This window comes from Spermophilus citellus (genome assembly GCF_964194105.1).
Source record: "Spermophilus citellus genome assembly, chromosome: 3".
Taxonomy (NCBI): Eukaryota; Metazoa; Chordata; class Mammalia; order Rodentia; family Sciuridae; genus Spermophilus; species Spermophilus citellus.
In genome coordinates, this window is record NC_138184.1 from 8,420,636 (window position 1) to 8,441,075 (window position 20,440).

Genomic DNA, 20,440 nt, shown 5'->3' on the forward strand with positions numbered 1-20,440 from the left:
GTATTGTTTATTTGATATGGAATCTATTTAAATATAAACTTTCATCTGAAAAAACAAAACTAACCAGGTACAGTAGTACTCACCTGTAATCCCAGCAGTTCAGGATGCTGAGGCAGAAGGTTAGCAAATTCAAAGCCAGCCTCAGCAATTTAGTGAGGCCCTAAGCAACTTAGCAAGATCCTACCTCAAAATAAAAAATAAACGAAAAAGGGTTAGGGTTATGGCTTAGTGATTGAGCACCCCTGGGTTCAATCCCAAGCACACCACCACCCCCACATACAAAAAAAAATTAAAAAATGAAAACAAAACTAAAAGCCCTTAGGCAGATCAAGAATGTGTATTCTCCAGGTACTTGCTCTTATGCGGCAGAGTTAAGATCAACAATTTATAAAAACAGGTCTGGACAAGATAAACAAACGCAGGAGATAATTCATTTTAGTCTAATTTAAAAGGAATTGTTTGTGAAGACCACTGTGTTTGTCAATTAGACTAATTATACAGGACCCACCAGGAACATGAAAGTTCCAATCAAATTATTTTCTAAAATCCTAGCAACTGGGCTGGGGATGTGGCTCAAGCGGTAGCGCACTCGCCTGGCGTGCGTGTGACCCGGGTTCGATCCTCAGCACCACATACCAACAAAGATGTTGTGTCCGCCGAGAACTAAAAAATAAATATTAAAAATTCTCTCTCTCTCTCTCTCTCTCTCTCCTCTCTCACTCTCTCTTTAAAAAAAAAAAAAATCCTAGCAACTATAAATTATTTTGAAAAGTAAACTAGTTATTACCAGTAATGTCTGTAATCCCAAAAAGGCTATTGTTGTTAACATCTAGTATTGTGGCCTCAATAATAAAAAGGCATGTGATTCTTACTTTCTACCTGTGAGATAAAAGATCCCAAATGATAAAAGATTTGTTTTGTTTCCTGAGATCATCTTAAGCAATGTGTTGCTCAGCACTCTAGCACCAAGATGAATTCAAGTTTTGCCAGTTTCCTGGATCTTTGTCCTTTAGTAGGGACAGTGGATAAGGATGAAAAACAGCAATATTCTTCTAAGTTCAATTATGCATGACATTCAACAGTGCCATTCATATGGTCCATGAACTCCCAGTGCTATTCTCTCAATTAATCCTAAGGAGTTCTTAAAGCATCCAAAGATACAGAAAAGAGGTAACTTCTTCCAGTATTGTATTGTCTATCAAGGGACTGAAAAGAGGGAAAACACTTTCTCCTTTAAGTGAAACATCAGATCTAGATTTGGTTCCAGATGTCTAGAAAGACTACAATAGCAATCACAACTGTTGTGGGTACTGATGACCCAGAGCATAATACACAGTGGGGGGGTACAGATAATGACCAGCTCTGGATCTCTGAGATCTTTTATTTCCAGGGAGCCCAGCAGATAAACAGTCTTTGCTTATCTTTTTTTTTTTTTTTTAATATTTATTTATTTTTTTTTTAGTTCTCGGCGGTCACAACATCTTTGTTTGTATGTGGTGCTGAGGATCGAACCCAGGCCGCACGCATGTCAGGCGAGCGCGCTACCGCTTGAGCCACATCCCCAGCCCCTGCTTATCTTAATGATATGTGGCAACTCCTTATATCAGAGCCTAGGGGCAACTAGATTATCATATATGATCCAGAAACTACAGAGGCATTAGAAGAGGTTACTAAAGCCTCTAAAGTAAAAAAGTCCCTGATTATTTATAATTATAACTTATTAAGTGAGGAATATGTTCCTACCAGAAGCAAAAAAGGACTAAAAGATATTATATATTAATGTGACAACTGAATGTTATTCTGGAGGAAGACATTATCAATATTATATCATACCTGTGGTCCTGGAGAAAGAGGGCTACAATGGAGGTATTATCTCCAGAGACTGTGTGTGATAAGAAAGGTGTTGAGGTACCTCAGGACAGCCTTCCAAGGTCTGACCAGACAGCACGCCACGTCTGGGAAGCTGTTAAACAGGAAATGAATGGAATATTAATCAAGGTATTAAAAAAACAAAATACTTACCAACTATTATTGCACAGAATCAGTAATCTTAGTATTATTGAAAGTTGACTATAGGAAGCTTTATGAATGGAATCACAGTATTTAAGACTTCAGTACTTGATTATCAGTACCATTTACTTATTTATTTCCAGATTTAAGAATAGGCAATGATGGGCTGGGGATGTGGCTCAAGCGGTAGCGCGCTCGCCTGGCATGCGTGCGGCCTGGGTTCGATCCTCAGCACCACATACCAACAAAGATGTTGTGTCTGCCGAGAACTAAAAAATAAATATTAAAAATTCTCTCTCTCTCTCTCTCTCTCTTTAAAAAAAAAAAAAAAAGAATGGGCAATGATGACTGATCAAAAGGAGAAACAGTGGAGAAAGGTTTTATAATATTTTATCCTTGAAGACCATATATTAATTGATTTTGGGTCATATGAACTATCTTAATTAAGGTCCAGGGAGTTTCATGTGTTAAACCAAACATAATTGACAGGAATATACTTTAATTTGCTATATATTGAGCATATGTAGGGATGTTTTAAGGCAAAAAATAATGTTACTGTAAGAAAATAAGAAAAATAAGATCAAGTGTTGGGGAATGTACAGTGGTTGTCTAGCATGTGTTAAGGTCCTGTGTTCAATCCCATGTTGGGGAAAACAAAAAAAAAGACAAAACAAAAAGAAATGTAGTCAACCCTACAGTTAAAAGTGAAAGAATACCAATTTTTCCTCCATGTTGTATAAGGTACATGTGTAGGGCTATAAAAGAATAATGTTTAAATTTAGGAAGATATCCAGGTATGACTACTGAGTGCCAATTTTCTTGTGTGTGTGGTACTTAGCATTAAACCCAGATCCTTGTGCATGCTAGGCACATTATGCATGAGCAAAACCCAAATAATGCCCTTTATGTAAACTTGGTATTTAATGAGACCAAATTATGAAACTTCTTTTAAATTAATCTGCCATAAATTTATTTCATATTACTTACACTAAAATATCTTAATGCATAGTAGAGCATGATGGCATGTGCCTGCAGTACCAGCTACTCAAGAGGCTAAGACACAAATAATCACTTGAGCCCAAATGTCCTAGACTAGTCTGGGCAGCATAGAGAGAATCTGTCTCAAAAAATAAATCAACTACATATTCTAGAATGTATATAATCTACCTAATTTCCTTGTATTTCTCTCATGATACCTATGGATTGGATGGATATTTAATCACTAATCTACAGCTACCATTATCTTTGCTCAATCTGGCATTTACATAATATAATGTTCTTTTGCTATCCCCCTTGGGCTCAAATTGGCCTAAAATGATTCTTTATCCCCACTTTTTAAAAAATTTTAGGCATTAGCTACCTTAAGCCTAGGTATTTTGTCTCTGGCTGTTAAAAAGGAAGAATGGTGACTGCAGGTGCCAGGAACCTCTTGTCCCCCTCTCTCCTAGGATGACCCTTGTCCATAAGATAATTATTTCCCTTTTCCTTTTACCCTCATGCACAAAATCTTGTTTTCTCTCCACTGTTAATATCTTTTCCCTTTGTCTAACATATCTCACAAACTCCTGATGACCTGATTTGTCTCCCTCTCTGGAGGGTCATTATCAGTTTTAGAGGGTCTGCGGACCACACCTAGAAGTCAGTTAAGAGAGCAATACTGGCCTAAATTTGTTACTTTTTTTTAATAATTTACAGCAATAGACCTGTTACCTCACATGATTTCAGAAACATCTTCAAGTAGAGAGAGATCCAAGTGCTCTTTCCCTCCAAATTCATTTTTTTTTTTTAAATTTTTACAGTGAGTCACCAACCTGGTCAGCATGTATGCGATCTGCCATAACCAATGGGTGGGAGCGTAAAGAGCAACATCAACAAGGGATATACCAGAGAATTATTCATTGCCACAGGAACTAAGATTCTTCCTCACCAGAATAAAGTTCTAGATGTGGCTCTGCTTTTCTACTGGTTATACTTCTGCTAGAACCCACCTGCACACTCAAATGCTTTACCCACAACCATGGCACTCACAGCCTTCTTTCTCATCAAAAAACTCTTTTCACTGCCATGTTCATGCCATCAAGTGGTTTTATCATACACTGTCACTCATAGTTTATCTGAATGAAAGGTAGAATGGCTTATTGAACATTCACTTACAGGGCCAAATGGAAGAGACTACTCTAACAGAAGGGATTCCATCTCACAGAACAGGTTATATGCTTTGAATTCAGAGTTTTACATGGTACTGTTTCCCACAGACAAAATGCCCTGGACCAAGAATTGATGGTAAAAGTGGAATTGTTCCTTAAACTATTTTTGCTTCCAATTCCAGCAATTTACAAATGCTTCAGGTCTGAAGATCTTAGTTAGGAATGCTTCCCAAGTAAACACAATTACATCTTAGTACACTGGAGGTTGAGATTGACACCTGGCCATTTTGGGCTTCATACGGCAATAAACCAAGAAACAAACAAGTTTAAAAATGGATAATGGGTGGGGGGAGTAATCTATTGGCAGAATTAATTAATCTCAAATACCAAAGGGAAAATGTAGCACTACCACACAACTGGAACAAGGTGGAAGTGTACAAACCACAAGGACGTCTAAACTGCACAGAATAAGCTGATAGAAAATTACAACTGAAAAAGGCAGGATAAGGGAGGACATGGACTCTTGGGGAATAAGGTTTTGAGTGACTCCACCAGGTACACAGAGCAGCTGAAATTCTGACTCATGACAGCATAACAGGAAATATAAATATGGTCATAAACGAAATGAACTATAAACTACAGTCTTGAGACCAATTACAGTTTTGTGTTTTTTTCTTTCCTTGTCCTAGGTATGTCTTTACTAACAAACTAATCGTTGCTATATTGTATACATGTATAAAATATGTAACAACAAATCTCATCATTATGTATGACTATAGAGCATCAATAAAAAATGTCAAAGAAAAAATAAAAATGAGCAAAAGAAAAAATAACCATTCTTTTTCCTAATTTTATATACATGAGAGATTAAGTTTATAATATTATCTTCAGTTATCAGAATATTCAGTGAGGAAATAAACTTGAGGAGTAATTAACATGGTTTGGGGGTAGACACAATGACTATAGGACTGTGCATTTTTCACTCTTTGGAGAAGAATCGAGTTTTTTTTTTTTCCTTTTTATCTTCTTAAGCAGAAATAAGATACCTGTTTAATTATTTTGAGGACTATCCAATGTGTGCAGAATGGATGGTAAACAGCCAAAGAATGAACTGTGCTCATCAATTTATCTCAGCTCCAATTTCATTTTCAATACCTGCTATGGAATAAAAGACCATATTTTCATATGTACAATAACAGATGGTTATGCTTGAATATAAAGGGTGATAAACTTCATCTACTCGCTACCTTAGCATCCCTTTATATCTACAGATAAGCTATTTGAAATCTAGTCATGCTGGGCATGACGGCACACATCTATAATCTGAACTACTCAGGGAGCTTATGCAGAAGGATCACAAAATTGAGGCTTAAGACCCTGTCTCAAAATAAAAAAGGACTGGGATATGGTTCAGCAGTAGACCACCCCCTTGTATGGTGAAGGTGTTCCCCAAACATTCCTGCCACCTTTGGCCTAGTTAAAGCTTCTCCCCTGTGTTGTCATTGACTACATGGTCTCTTCCTTCAACTGATGAAAAAAGCAACACATCAAGCTGCTAACACCAGAGTGACTTAAGAAAGTCAATCTTCAAATGGTATTTTCTCTACATTAGTCAATCCACAACCTCAGCAGGAAAGTCTGAAGGACAATGCCTACATACCTTAATAAAGCAGAGTTCCAAATGTCCTTTCTCTCTCAATCCCTACCCCACTATTGAGAACTCTTTTGTTTCTGTACTTCTCCAAGGCTCTTAGGGGCAGCTTTTTGTTTTTAATTTTTTTTTCCTGTAGTTATACTTGGACAGAATGACTTTATTTATATATTTTTATGTGGTGCTGAGGATCAAGCCCATTGCCTCACATATGCTAGGCAAGCGCTCTGCACCTAAACTACAGCCCCATAAATGTTTCTGCTATTTCATGTGTTTTTTCTGCTGTCTCCTATATTATATCTCATTTGACCATGATGTAAGTCTCCTATTCTGGATAGGGCTAGAATTTATAGCCACTCTGCAGGGAGAGACCTCCAGACCCAAATAGAAAAATACAGCAAGATGTAGCAATTGAGTATGGTCACAGCCATGAGGGACACAAAAATAGACTTCTCTTGCCTTACCACAAGACTCTCCCATGAAGCTAATACCATTTTGTAAGGCTCCATAGCTCACTGAGTTATGCCTGCACTGCTGTGTATTGCTGTTTTTCTCTACTGAATAATGCCAAAACTCCCCTCCCTAATTTGGAAGGAATCAGACAGTCTAAGGGACCTTTGGGAACAATTGCTAGCCATAATAGGACAAGAGGGGCAACCACAGTCAACAGCCACTCCCAGTAGTGGTCAGAGTGAAACCAACTATATTCTGAAGGCCTTATTTGGTTGATTGATTTGTCACTGAGAAGCAGAAGGGGAAGGTAGTCAGTGGGTAAATATGAGAGCCAGCAGAGTGCTAGAGGGAGACTGGCATTCTAACTGCCCATTGCACTGGGGATGGAATATTCTATGAAGGTGACTATACCTCCCAGCCTGATGAGGCACGCCCTTTACAAGGGAGACGACAGCACCTCACTAGCAATGGTCCACTGGGGTTTGCGAACCCTATGTCCTTTATACCTGTTGCTCTACACCCCTAACACCTTACAGAGGTCTAGAGGGACACACTAGAAAGAAAGGTGAGAGCCTACAAACGGGGTAACAGAAACAACTAATGGAGACCGTTGATCCTGGGCCATCTGAAGTACCCAGGAGTTTGTCAGGTAAAAACAAAGGGGATTAAATCTTGTAGGTAGTTAAAGATTTATTGATCTTTATGATTCAAGTCTTCCAAAGATTTTATTTAAAAAGAAAAAAATATATAAAATGAAAAGAGAGAGAAAAAAAAAGAGTAGAAGGACTGATTGTCTTAAGGTCTGACTATCCCAGAGGGACAACTGAACCAAAGCACTAGGTTCTGTGACCACCCTCTTTCTTCCTCTTATCAACAACAGACAGAAACCAAGAACCACCATTTCAGACAGCTCAAAGACTTAGAACAAAAAAGTTATAAAAGCCTTGCACTTTAGGCAGCACCAGTCAAAAAAACAGAAAGGAAGGAAAAATAGAGGGAAAACTTTAAACATTTAATACTGAGTAAACGCCAAATGCCAGGACTAACCAATGGAAGATTACTTAGTGATTTAAGGAGAAAAAACACAAGATGGGGGTGGGGGGGTAATTAAACATTCAAGTTTAACATTTACTAAAGTGCACCAATTAAAATAATTATATGGATTACTAAATCTAGAGGTCAAATTATGGTTATACCTGGGGTTCCCACTAACTTTAAGTATTATACCCTTTAAAACTAGAGTAAATATGGAGGAAAAATTAGGCATCCCTAACTTTATTTTTTTTAAACGGGGGGGGGGGGGGAGAGAATTTTTAATATTTATTTTTTAGTTTTTGGCGGATACAACATCTTTGTATGTATTGCTGAGGATCGAACCCGGGCCGCACGCATGCCAGGCAAGCGCGCTACCACTTGAGCCACATCCCCAGCCCGGCATCCCTAACTTTAACTTGAGCCTTGCTTAAATTTTCCAGTCATAGGACCAAATGTTTCATATTGAGAATAAACCCTCTAATACAAGAAATAATCACAAACTAAGAAGTAAGACTTTGACACAGATTTGATTAATAAAATGAGACCCCTCGATACCCAGATAAAATAGTTAATACAACTCAATGTTTTAAGTTATAGGGGAGGCTGAGGTTATAGGTCAGTGGTAGAGTGCATCCCTCACATATGTGAGGGACTGGGTTCGATCCTTAGCACCACATAAAAGTAAATAAAATAGGGGGTTAGGGTTGTGGCTTGGTGGTAGAGGTCTTGCCTAGCATGTGTGAGACCCTGGGTTTGAGTCTCAGCACCACATATAAATAAATAAAATAAAGGTCCATTTACAACTAAAGTAAATATACATTTTAAAAGATTAAAAAATAAATAAACACAGATATTGTGTCCATCTTAAAAAAATAGGGCTTCAATGATTAAAATTTGCATAATACACAGTTTGTGAAAGGGTGATTACCTCCGTTACTCTTCCATTCAATACAATTGTTTCTTCTTCTTAATCTGAAATAAAGACTGTTAGTTCTTCCAAGGATTCTAATGCAAGAAATTGCCCCTCTCAGCTTCATGGTATTGCCATCAAAACAAATGACTGGCCACCAACTGGTATCTCCTGGAAATAAAGACTCTAATATATCCTGAGCCTGTGACCCTATAATACCCAAAGGTCACAGAAACAGGACAGAGCTTCATACTGCTATTTAGGCCTCCTTAAGACAGGGTAGAACCAAAATTAAATCTTCTGGTATACTCTACCTATAGGAGAGGAGGGTTTCCTCTGACTTCAGTCCCTTGCCTGAGGCAAGGGTGCTAGAGGAGGTGACTCCTCCTCCAGACTCACTGATAATCTGAAAAGCCCCTTGGGATCAACTAAGTGAAAAGTAACTGGAATTCAGAGACTTCATTACAAAAGGGCACTACTAGCTAGGTGCAGTGGCACATGCCCATTAGCCCAACAACTCAGGAGGCAGAAGCAGGAGGACCACAAATTCAAGTTCAGTCTGAGCAACTTAATGAGACCCTCAGTAACTCAGCAACAAGCTCTCTCAAAATAAAAAAGGGCTAGGGATGTAGCTCAGTGGTAAAGAGCCCATGGGTTCAATCCCTGGGGGTAGGATGGGGGAAAGGAACTACTGACAATCATATATGCATTTTAAAGGAGAGTTGCTGCTTTCCATTCCTCAGCCAGGATGGTCCTAATTAAAGTCTAGACCCAAGAAGCAACACAGCTGGGCAAATGCCAGGCAGTCATCTTGGCTCTGGATACCCTGGATACCCTTGATCATTAAAACCCCATCTTTTTTTAAGAGACCCAAGGGATAATGCCCAAGGAACTTAACAAAAAGGCAGAGACCCACGGATCTCATCATCTCTCACTCCCCTCTGGCTGACTAAGCACCATGGTCATGGCATCTACAAACTTCCCAAAAGTCCTCCAGGGAACACCTCTCTCACAGTAATTAAGATGCTTCTATTATATTAGGTGTTTACTGTGCTGCCTCCCTTGTGTCTCAACTAACACAAAAGAACCCAACTCTCCCAGTAAAGACAGGACTATAACTGTGACCATTCTCCAGAGATACCACAAGACCAAATAAGAGGAATGTGTAAGGGGTAAATGGATGGACATCACAAAAGGAAGGAAACTTTACCTTCTGGATATAACTGCTGCATGGTAGTCAGCAGTGTCCAAGTGCTATGCCCATGCCTTGAGCCCAAAACACATTCCCTAGATGACCATCAACCCCTGACCCAGTTATCAATATCCTACTGACCTCCTACTATGGAGCCCATGTGCTCAAAGGTATCCCACTAGCAGAGGTACTCTCTGCAAATATGCTAACATAGTTGATGGCTTGTTTCCCAACTCCGGATGCATGCTGCATGTTGACCCAACTTATTTTGTACACCAGACACAAAAAGCTTGTGCCCCAGTAGTATTCCCCTTGACCCTCCATAGACAGACGCATGTTGGGCCTGGCACTACCAGATAGGTGGCATCCAAACTCCCACTGCCTACCAAACTCATTTGAAGGGTTCCCTGTGATATGTATCACAGCTCTCCAAAAGAAAACACTCTGTGTGGGAAGCCACTATGAATGACCCTTCCAGTCCTGAAGCAAAAGGCTCTGACCAATCACTACATTTCATGGTGACTTGGGCGTTGTCCCAGATCAGGAAGTAAAAGACATGTCCTTCAGATGTAGGTGTCACCCCCTGAGGTTAAGTTACACTCAACTGTCCCTTGTAACCCAGCCCCTTCTGGCCTTTTTTTAGATAGAACTTTCTAAAGAACAAGAGTCCCTGCAATAAAAGCCCACTTCCGAAAGTGCTCGCTCTCTCACCAGCCTCTCGTGACTTACTGTTGCTCTCCCTTTTGGGAAGCCTGAGGCCGAGAGTGGAGAAGTCGTCCTGAAGCTTGTTTTAAGGTAAAGTGTGTCTGAAAATTCACACAAGCGACTTTAAGTTCAGCTGCCCACACATGTCAAGGAGAGCAACTATGCAGCCAGGGGCAGAGGTATGTACCTGTAATCTCAGCTACTCAATACGCTGAGCAAGAAACTTGTGAGTTCAAGGGAGAAGTGTCCCAATTCCCTAATATACAAAAACGCCAATAGCAGCTAGCATTGTTTTAATCTTGCTTAATCTATGTAATAACCATCTCTGGACATAAGTAACCCAACAAACTTCACCACCCAATAGGTTACAACTATACTATAGCTGACATGCCTTCATATGACCTCAGTGATCTCTACCTACTGGCATAGAGAATATAGACCTTTCCTGAGGAGTCACGGAATAAGAACCACAGGTAGCCTCTAGAAGCTAAGATCACCCTCCAGATGACAGCATCCACTATGTCCTGTAGTTCTAAGAAAATGAATTTTGCCTATTAGTGAGAATGCAAATATTCTTCCCTGATTAAGCGTTCCCAATTAAGCTAACTGTAACCCAACCAATGACTTGATAGCAGCTAGGTGAAATCTTGAACAGAGGATCTGATCTACCTACACCATGCCTGGATTCCTGACCCAAAGATATTACACATTATTCTTCAATTGTCAGGCAGCAATAAAGAACAAATACATGTGTGTTATCTAAGGAGGTTTAAATCCCTGTCTTGGAGACAGACAGACATTCTTTTGTTGCCTAGCTTCTTTTCACTCAAAACTTTGCAAAATTCACCCACATTTTTGCATCTACCTTCCGTTTGTTCTTTCTATTTGTGGAACAGTCTTCCATAGTATAAGAATACCACAATTTACCCATTATTCTGCTGGCCTTTTTCCATTTAGGGCTGTTTCATAAAATACAGGAATAAAAAACAACTATTTTTATCTTGATATGCATGCACATGCATCCCTGTGTGACAGAGCATGCGTACATACAAAGTTAGCAAATAGTCCTAACAGTTTTTGAAAGTCCTTTGCCAATAAACATGCATGCCCTCACCAACTTATCTTCAGAATCCTCATTAATTATTTAACTATGTCCACTTAGCTCACTGGGACCCCTTTGTGGCCAAATGAAATCATGGTTATTAGAGGGGACATTAAGGAGGTATTGGAAGTGAAATGAACCAAATTATGTCACATTCATATATGAAATACACCACAATGGAACCCATTATTCTGTATAATTATTATGCACCAATACAAATTTTTCTAAAGAAAACAAAACATGGATATTGCAAAGTCATAAAACTCCTTCAGTGCTTACTGGCAACCAACACTGGCAGGGGAGTTTTCTGGTCACTTACCTATGGAGTGTGAATGTCTCTAAGGAGTCACATTAAGAGTGATTAACTCTAGACATTCATTCAGGAAAATGAAGGACAAGTTTGGATAGGAGTAAGAACACCAAGGTTGACTAAAAAACACTCAAGAGACTTTTGACTGTTTATAGACACAGACTTTCCAAATATAATTAACAAGTGAATTTTCATAGTGAACTTTTTTCTCAATGGTATCACCGATGCGAATTCCTTGAATTAATTTCCTACTTATAAAAAAGTCATGTTTTATTTCATCTCAAATTACACCATTTCAGTAGGTACCAGTTTTCTTGTCAGTTATATACTGAGTTGTATATTAATTTTCCCAAATGTAGAAAATGACTTTGATGCCAAAACTGGAGTTAAGTCCTTGTCAATTCTCTTTTCTCTCTCTCTAGAGACTTAATCAGTTAATCCATTGTCTCCTGCTTCCTATTTTCTGGAAGAAAGCAAATAAGTTCAAATATGATAGTACTTTAGTGCAATAAAACCTCGAACTTCCTACAGATCCGTTTTGAAGCTCCGTGGGGAAGCCCAGAGCAGAAAGTCCAAATGAAGAGAATGGGCTACAGATCCTTTCCGTCCCTTGGCAGAATGGTTTGTGGTCCGCTACCTATAAAACAGGTGCACCATAGACGTCTTTAAAAGAAGCTTTATCTTCCTACCTAAATGTGTCAAAAATATACTCCACACAAAGACAAAGCCCAATTGAAAGACAAAAGAAGTCCTGTGGAGCCAACTTACACCAAGCACTCACCGGAACGCGCCCGGATCGCCAGGTCCGCGCGGAAGGGGGACGTTATGCTGCCCTCCACAGCGGAAGTTCTTTTCCTTCTGGAAAAAAAAAAATTTCAAAAGATTACTTTAAAGGCTTTTGAGGAAAAGCGCACAATGTTCGAAACGAAGACGCGCCCTTCAGAATTATGTCGAAACGGCCCCTGTGGGGACCCTCCGAACGACGGCCACCGGCCTGTAAGACCCGGCCGCAACCGGAGGACCCGCGACCCCGGCGGACGCGATCGGGAAGGGCCGGCCCTCTCTGAGAGGCTCCCCGGCGGCCCGGGCTAAACTCGAACATTCCCTGGACCCTTTCAGCGGCTGATTGTCCCCTTACTCCACCTCTCCAAGGCCCCGTTAGGTGCACCACCATCAAGGAGAAAAGAACTTGGCCGCGCAGAGCTAGACCGGAAAAGACGGAGAGACATCTCACATCACTTCCGCTTCCAAGTTCTGGCCCGGAAGTCCCCGAGTTCGGCGTCGAACCACAGCCACGTAGGACCCTCTGCGGCAGAGAAACGTAGAAATTCTAGCTTCCTCCCATGGGGGCGGAGAGCCCTTAAGGTCAATTCTGAGCCTAACGCTGGGGACCTGAACAGGCCGAGGCCACGGCTGGTGATTAGAATCAGGGCTCTGGGCGGGGTGCATTCCCAGGGCGGAGTTGGAGGTTGGACCTGAATGAGGAGGAGGGAACCGTGGGAGGAGGGGGGGCCCAACCACACGCCGCTCACAAAAGCTGCCTCCATCCACGTAGTTAGAACTTCCTTTGTGTTTCTACGCCTGCCAATCAGTGAGATGGTCGGTCTCCTCCACGCAATTAATCCAGTCCTTCAGCCTTTATTTCTTTTTATTATCTGGACACCATGCTAAACTCTTAATAGTTGATTGCTTGGAGTTTACAGCGTACTGACACTTTTTGTAAAGCTTGAAATTTTTCTTCTTCAAATATGCATTACTCTTTCCACTTGACGGATTTTTTTACTTTAAATTCAGGGCCTTCCGCACTGCGTTTTGTAAAACAGCGCTGATAAACACTCATAAGTGATTCTAAAAGGTTTTCTGATCATCAGTTTTGCTGTGATTTTCAGTGAGCGGCTTTTGTGGAATAAAGAGTTGTTTAGAACCCTAATTTACAAATATTTTACAAAGATTTGTTCGTGCCTATTAGATATGGAAAATGTCAAACCCCCAAATAGTGTGGACTTGGAAAAAGGAGTGAAAAAGAAAGCCATACATTAATAATATTGATCCTTACCCAATCGTTCTTTCTTGGTGACAAAACAAGCCCTGGGAAGAAGTTCTCCATCAAACCTAGACTGACAGTCTCTGGAAAAAGACTTAAGCATTGATTTCTTCCAAAATAAATCCTTTCCAGATGCTGGCCACTGACCCCAGACCCTTCATTGCCCAATAAAAACAAAATCTCAAATTCCTGAGTGAGGAGCTCTGTCATTAATTCATCCCTCGATATAAATAGAAGTATAGACTCCTGCTTTGGCTGGCTGCCCATTTTCCCCCAGGAAAAGGGTCACTCCATTCCTGGAAGAAAAAAAAAAAAAAAAAACTGTGCTGATCCGTAAAGTTTGCGTCCTGTCCTGTTCTTTTGGGCTAACAGTGCCCGTTATCAAATGTGTTTTGTGAACACTAGATTGCTAATTACCTCACCATAACATTTTTATTTTTTGCCATATACAATATTTACCTTTTATGTAGTCAAAGGTGTTTGTTTTGTAAAGGAACTTGTGAGTTTCTTGCCTTGCATTAAAAAGTATTCTTAAAAATCTATATTACATATGGGGGCTGGAGATGTGGCTCAAGCGGTAGCGCGCTCGCCTGGCATGCGTGCGGCCCGGGTTGGATCCTCAGCACCACATACAAACAAAGATGTTATGTCCGCCCAATACTGAAAAATAAATATTAAAAAAAAAAACTTCAATATTACATATGGATTTCCTAATTTTCCTTTGTAATGTTTTTGTTGTTGTTGTTATTGTTTTCTGCCAGTAATTGAATCTAGAGGTTGTTAACCACTGAGCCACATCCCTGTCCTATTTTGTATTTTATTTAGAGACAGGGTTTCACTGAGTTGCTTAGCACCTCACTTTTGCTGAGGAGGCTGGCTTTGAACTCACAATCCTCCTGCCTCAGCCTCCGAAGCCATGCCATTGGGATCACAAACGTGCACCACTGGGCCCGGCTAAATTCTTTTTTTTTTTTTTTTTTTTTGTACCAGGGATTGAACTCAGGGGCCCTTAACCACTGAGCCACATCCCCAGTTCTATTTATTTATTTGTTTTTTTTTAATTTTATTTTATTTTTATTTATTTATTTTTTTTTTAAAGAGAGAGAGGAGGAAGAGAAATAAATTCCAATATTTATTTTTTAGTTTTCGGCGGACACAACATCTTTGTATGTGGTGCTGAGGATCGAACCCGGGCCGCTCGCATGCCAGGCAAGCGCGCTACCGCTTGAGCCACATCCCCAGCCCCATATTTTTTTTTTTTTTTTTGAGACAGGTTCTCTCTAAGTTGCTTGGGTTCACTCTAAATTGCTGAGGCTAGTCTTGAAATTACAATCCTCCTGCGTCAGCCTCCTGAGCCACTGGGATTAGAGGCATCTGCCACCACACTGGGCAAGAAATTAAATTATTTCAAAATGTACAAAACAGACATTCTTATGAAGTTATCAAGGCTTCTACCAAGCATCTTTCAAATTATCCACAAGCTTCATCTATTAAACAGCCACACAAGTGAGACCCAAATTCAGGATACCAAAATGCACTATAGTATGTTATTCAGCAAGAGCTGAAGTTCCCTGGAGCAGAGAGTCAGGCAGACAATCAATCAGTCTGAGGTTTTTCTGGACCCTTCAAAAATTGTCATGCCTAAACTTGGAATGGAACCACCATTTGACCCAGTGATCCCACTCCTTGGTCTACACCCAAATGACTTAAAAAACAGCATACTACAGGAACACAGCCACATCAATATTTATAGCAGCACAATTCACAATAGCTAAACTGTGGAACCGACCTAGATGCCCTTCAATAGATGTATGGACAAAGAAAATATAGTATATATACACAATGGAATATTCCCCAACATTAAAAGAGAATAAAATTATGGCATTTGCAGGTAAAAGGATGGAGTTGGAGAATATCATGCCAAGCAAAACAAGCCAATTCCAAAAAAGAAAATAAAGGCCAAACGTTTTCTCTGATATGTGAATGCTGATCTACACTTGAGGGGTGGGGACAGGGGACAAATAGAGGAACTTTGGGTTGGACAGAGGAGTGTGAGGGGAGGGAAGGGGGCTTGGGGGTAGGAAAGATGGTGGAATGAGACAATCATCATTACCCTAGGTACATGTATGATTGCACAAATGGTATGATGCTACATTGGGTACAACCAGAGAAATGAAAAGTTGTGCTCCATTTGTGCACAATGAATCAAAGTACATTTTGTGGTCATTTATAACTAATAAGAACAAATTTTTGTTTTTTTAGTTTTAGGTGAACACAATATCTTTATTTCTATGTGATGGTGAGGATCAAACCCAGTGCCTCATGCATGTTAGACACGCACTCTACCACTGGGCCACGACCCCAGACCTAATTAGAACAAATCTAAAAATTAAAGAAAAATTGTCATGACTGTGAGACTCTCATGTTCTATTTGGATAAGAGGCCAGGTCTGAGAACATGAGCGCCAGTCATCACTAACACAACTCTGCATTGTATTGCTTCAAGTACACTACTATATCTCCTTGCTTTTCAACAATTTCTTCTAGGCTTGAAATAATCCTGAAACCAGTTTCCAAAGTAATATTGCTGTGGTAAGGATAGTTTTTTTTTCCTTCTTCAAGTACATCAGCTGAAGTTTGACTTCCTTAAATTTTCTCATTTTCACTGCACAAATGAGCAGACAGGTCAGGGAACAGAGCTTAGTTCCAGGGCCAGGATGGCCTGAATGAGGTCAAGTACAACTTACGAGGATCAGGAAAAGAATGCTGCATGTACAGTATGAGGAGAATTATTGTGTTGCTGGTTGAATACACCATTAGGACAAGTCTTTTAAGACCTTATGGTGATGATACTGAATGTTGCATTCAAGAAGTAATTGTGAAATCCGCAAAATAACTTTTCCCAGGATTATGACTGAACTTTAAATGGGTTGGTATAGTTCCTAGGCACTTGTCCTCATTTAATTAGAGTAAAAACAAAGCACACAGGTCAAAAATGCTAAAAACAAAAATTTCTAGACAAAAAACACAGCATGGATAAACAAGAGATTTGCTATAATGACTATTAAAAGAGAATGGAATCTGTGTCTAAAATGAGCTTGTAATGAGTGATGTGGTAGAAGATAGACATGAAGAAGTGGATCATCTTCAATTGGATAATGTCCAAGGAACTGCCCTCCATCCTGACCCTCATCGCCATTTCTAGACATCAGAGGCTAAAGCCTCTGTAAGCCTGATCTCTCCACCTCTGCCAGCTGAAGAGTAGGAAAGTTGTGACCTTCTGGGACCTGTGGCCTCAACCCCAAATGTACCCACCCACCAAAGTAATTTTGAACAAGAACAAAACCAGAGGCATCACACTTCCTGATTTCAAATTATTTTACAAAGCTATACCAATCAAAACAGTGTGGTGATGGTATAAAGATAGAAACTTGGGCCAATGGAAAGAGTTAGAAAGCCCAGAAGTAAACCCATGCATATATGGTCAACTAATGTATGCTCCAGCAAACCCCTTCTTTTACCAAGGAAGTAAAATCACTACCTGAAAGTGAAAGCTGCAGAACTTTACATAGGGCAAAGGAGAGGGAGGGGATAGGAGGGGGCAAGGGGGTAGAAATGATGGTGGAATGAGTTAGACATCATTACCCTAAGTACATGTATGAAGACATGAATGGTATGAAAATACTTTGTGTACAATCAGTGAGTTGAAAAATTGTGTTCTATATGTGTAATATGAAATGAATTGCATTCTGCCAATATGTATAACAAATTAGAATAAATAAATATTTTTTTAAAAAAAGAGAAAGCTGTACTTCTATGTTCATTGTAGCAATACTCAAAATAGCCAAAGTATGTCCCTTGACAGATGAATGGGTAAATAAAATGTAGCATTTTGCATATATAAAATAGAATGTTTAGCTTTTATTTTTTATTTATTTTTTAATATTTAGTTTTTAGTTTTCAGTGGACACAACATCTTTATTTTATTTTTATGTGGTGCTGAGGATTGAACTCAGAGCCCCTCGCATGCCAGGTGAGCACGCTACTGCTTGAGCCACATCTCTAGCCCTAGAATGTTTAGCTTTTAAAAAGAAGCAAGCTAGGGGCTGTGACACACCCCTGTAATCCATCCCAATGGCTCAAGAGTCTAAGGCAGGAGAATCGCAAATTCAAAGCCAACCTTGGCAACTTAGCAAAGACCCTACACAACTCAGCAAGAACTTGTCTCTAAATAAAAAATATTAAAAAGGGCTGGGGATGTGGCTCAGTAGTTAAGCGCCACTGGGTTCAATTCCCAGTACTACTACTACTACTAATAATAATAATAATACATGAAAGAAAAAAAAAGAAATTCCTTCACTTGCAACAACATGAATGAACCTAGAAGATACCATGCTAAGTAAAGCCAAAGAAAGACAAAGATTGTATAATTTCCCTTATATGTGGAATCTAATCAGAGAAAGCGTTTAATAGAATCTTAAGTCATTCAAGACAAAGCCTCTCCCAAATGGAAAGGAAAGAAAAGCTTTGACCTTGTGAAATCTATATCAGTTAACACAGTTATTGGTGAAAATGAAAAAAAAATTCCAATCCCAGCAAGTAGGGAGACCAAGGCAGGAGGATCATTGAGTTCAAAGCCAGCCTCGGTAACTTAGTGAGACCCTAAGCAAATTAGCAAGACCCTGTCTCTAAATATAAAAAGGAACTGGGGATATGGCTTAAATAAATAAATAGATAAATTCCATTAGGACTAATAAGAAAAGTATGAAGTTTTTCCTGCTTTGGTCTCAGGAAAACCTATGTGGAAAACCCTTAAGAATACATAAGAACTAGAACTGGTAAGAGTTTTTAACAAGGCTTCTAGTAAAATCAAATACAAAGATCAATTAAATCATAATTAGTTGATGGAGCAGAGATGGTGTATAGACAATAAGACTGGGATGTGATATGTTGGTACTACCATTAGGATTCCAAGTCCCAGATGCCATGGCCAAACTGCAGTATTGACTTCATCTGTGACCCACAAATGCTCATACTCAGTCATCTGTGAAAAAGTTCCACAAACGACCTACTAGTCTTATTTCATACAATCAGGATGGCATCCAAAGTCAACCCATGATTCTTTACAACCCACACAAAACAGTTAAAACCAATCTCCTGATGTGTATGCCCACAATTAAAGGTTACAACACTTAAAACCACAAGAGAAAAAACTCAGTGACCCTCTTGTCTTCAATTTTGAACAAACAATTCAAAATACAAAGGTCTCTTATATTCTGGATTGTTAAACTTGATTTGGATTACTATTAATTACAGTTTTTTGTTTAGACATCAGAGAGCCATCAAGCAGCTATAGCTCTGAGGGTCAACCATGACATAATCCAAGATTAATCAAGCATCAGAAGTACATAAACTTGGACTGAGGTTGTACTCAGTGGTAGAGAGCTTGCCTAGCACATGTGAAACACTGGGTTCAATCTCCTCAGCACCACAAAAAAATAAAAATAAATAACTACAACTAAAAATACTTCTTAAAATTATGTAAACTTGTGTCACTCAACTGAAATATAAATAGCTGAGTGTTCTTCTCTTTCTTTAGTAGAAAGGCTCCTACTCTAAATATATTTATATTTATATACAGAAGTAAGGGCATTCTGTATGTTTAGAATTTACCTTAACTTTCTACTCCAATGTTTTTTGTCAAAAATGAAGGGCATGGGGCTGGGGATGTGGTTCAAGCCGTAGCGCGCTTTCCTGGCATGCATGCGGCCCGGGTTCGATCCTCAGCACCACATACAAACAAAGATGTGTCCCCCGAGAACTAAAAAATAAGTATTAAAAAAAAGTTTTAAAAATAATGAAGGGCATCAGCCAAGGACGGTGGTCAACACCTATAATCCCAGTAACTCAAGAGGCTGAGGCAAGAGTATCACAAGTTCAAATTCAGCCTCAGCAACTCAGCAAGATTCTGCTCAAATTTAAAAATTAAAGGGGCTGGGGATGTAGCTCAGTAGTAAAGTACCTGGGCTCAATCCCCCCCCCCCCCCCCGCACCAAAATAAATAAATAAATAAAGGGCATCAAAGACAAAGTCAAAATCTCAGAGGAAATTTTCTTTATCAAAGAAAAGGGGGAAAGGGCCCTTTTGGACTAACTTTCAGCCAGTGGTTACTGAACACACAGGATGACCAAGTCTGTGAAGTGGGAGGTCCCTGAGGTCAAGTCGATGTGACTCAAACGCCAGAAATCAATTTCCTTCATGAACTATTCACAAAGGTTGCTCTTAAGGAGCCACCTCATGGGACAGACCACCCTGCCTAGGCCGCTCAGGAGGGCCAGGCCCGGGGACTCGAGGGGAGCACGCCACGTCCACGGTGCCCCACAGCAGCCTTAGCCTCACCTGCCCTTTCACGCCCCCCCCCCCAAAACGGTGGACTCGCAAGTATGTAGAAACCACTAAAGCCAGAGTGGGTGCCCCAACTAGGAAGGACAAAGGACAACAGGCAAAGCCAGAGCCGGAAATGACATCACTTCCTCTTTCGGCCTTCGGCCTTCAAGATGGTTCCTCAGGCATCAGCCACATGGAGCCATATCCGGCCGGCCATGTGCGGACGTTTAATGCTTCCTCCCGGGAGTCTGGGGCTGAGTCACAGGTCGGTTCCTAGCAGGAGGCCAAACCAGGTGCTCTGCTGGGGTGCGCCTGGGGGCAGGGCCAGGCCCTGTGCTGACTCCGCCCACGGTTGCTGAGCCCAAAGTTGATAAGCCTGCCAATGCCTGGTATGGTCTTTTTCTTCCGTAAGTCTCTCTGTAGGCCTTTATTGCCCTTTATTTCCCTTTATTTCGTTAATTTGCCTGGGCACCGTGCTAAACACTAAAGTTCGTT

The 20,440-nt window shown here is 40.2% G+C and overlaps 1 protein-coding gene across 13 annotated transcripts in view; it reads right to left on the reverse strand.

Moving 5' to 3' along the window:
• Positions 1 to 12,902, reverse strand: part of LOC308645889 (uncharacterized protein) — a 28,830-nt gene extending 15,928 nt beyond the window's left edge. For 2 of the 13 annotated variants that reach the window (XM_081288325.1, XM_081288327.1), the window contains exons 1-4: positions 12,297 to 12,726; positions 5,204 to 5,312; positions 1,834 to 1,963; positions 84 to 180 (exon numbers count right to left, since the gene is read on the reverse strand). The gene's annotated coding sequence lies outside the window, so the exon portion shown is untranslated. The other 11 variants (XM_081288329.1, XM_081288318.1, XM_081288326.1 and 8 more) reach the window with 11 other exon arrangements.
• Between the last annotated feature and the right edge of the window lie 7,538 nt (positions 12,903 to 20,440).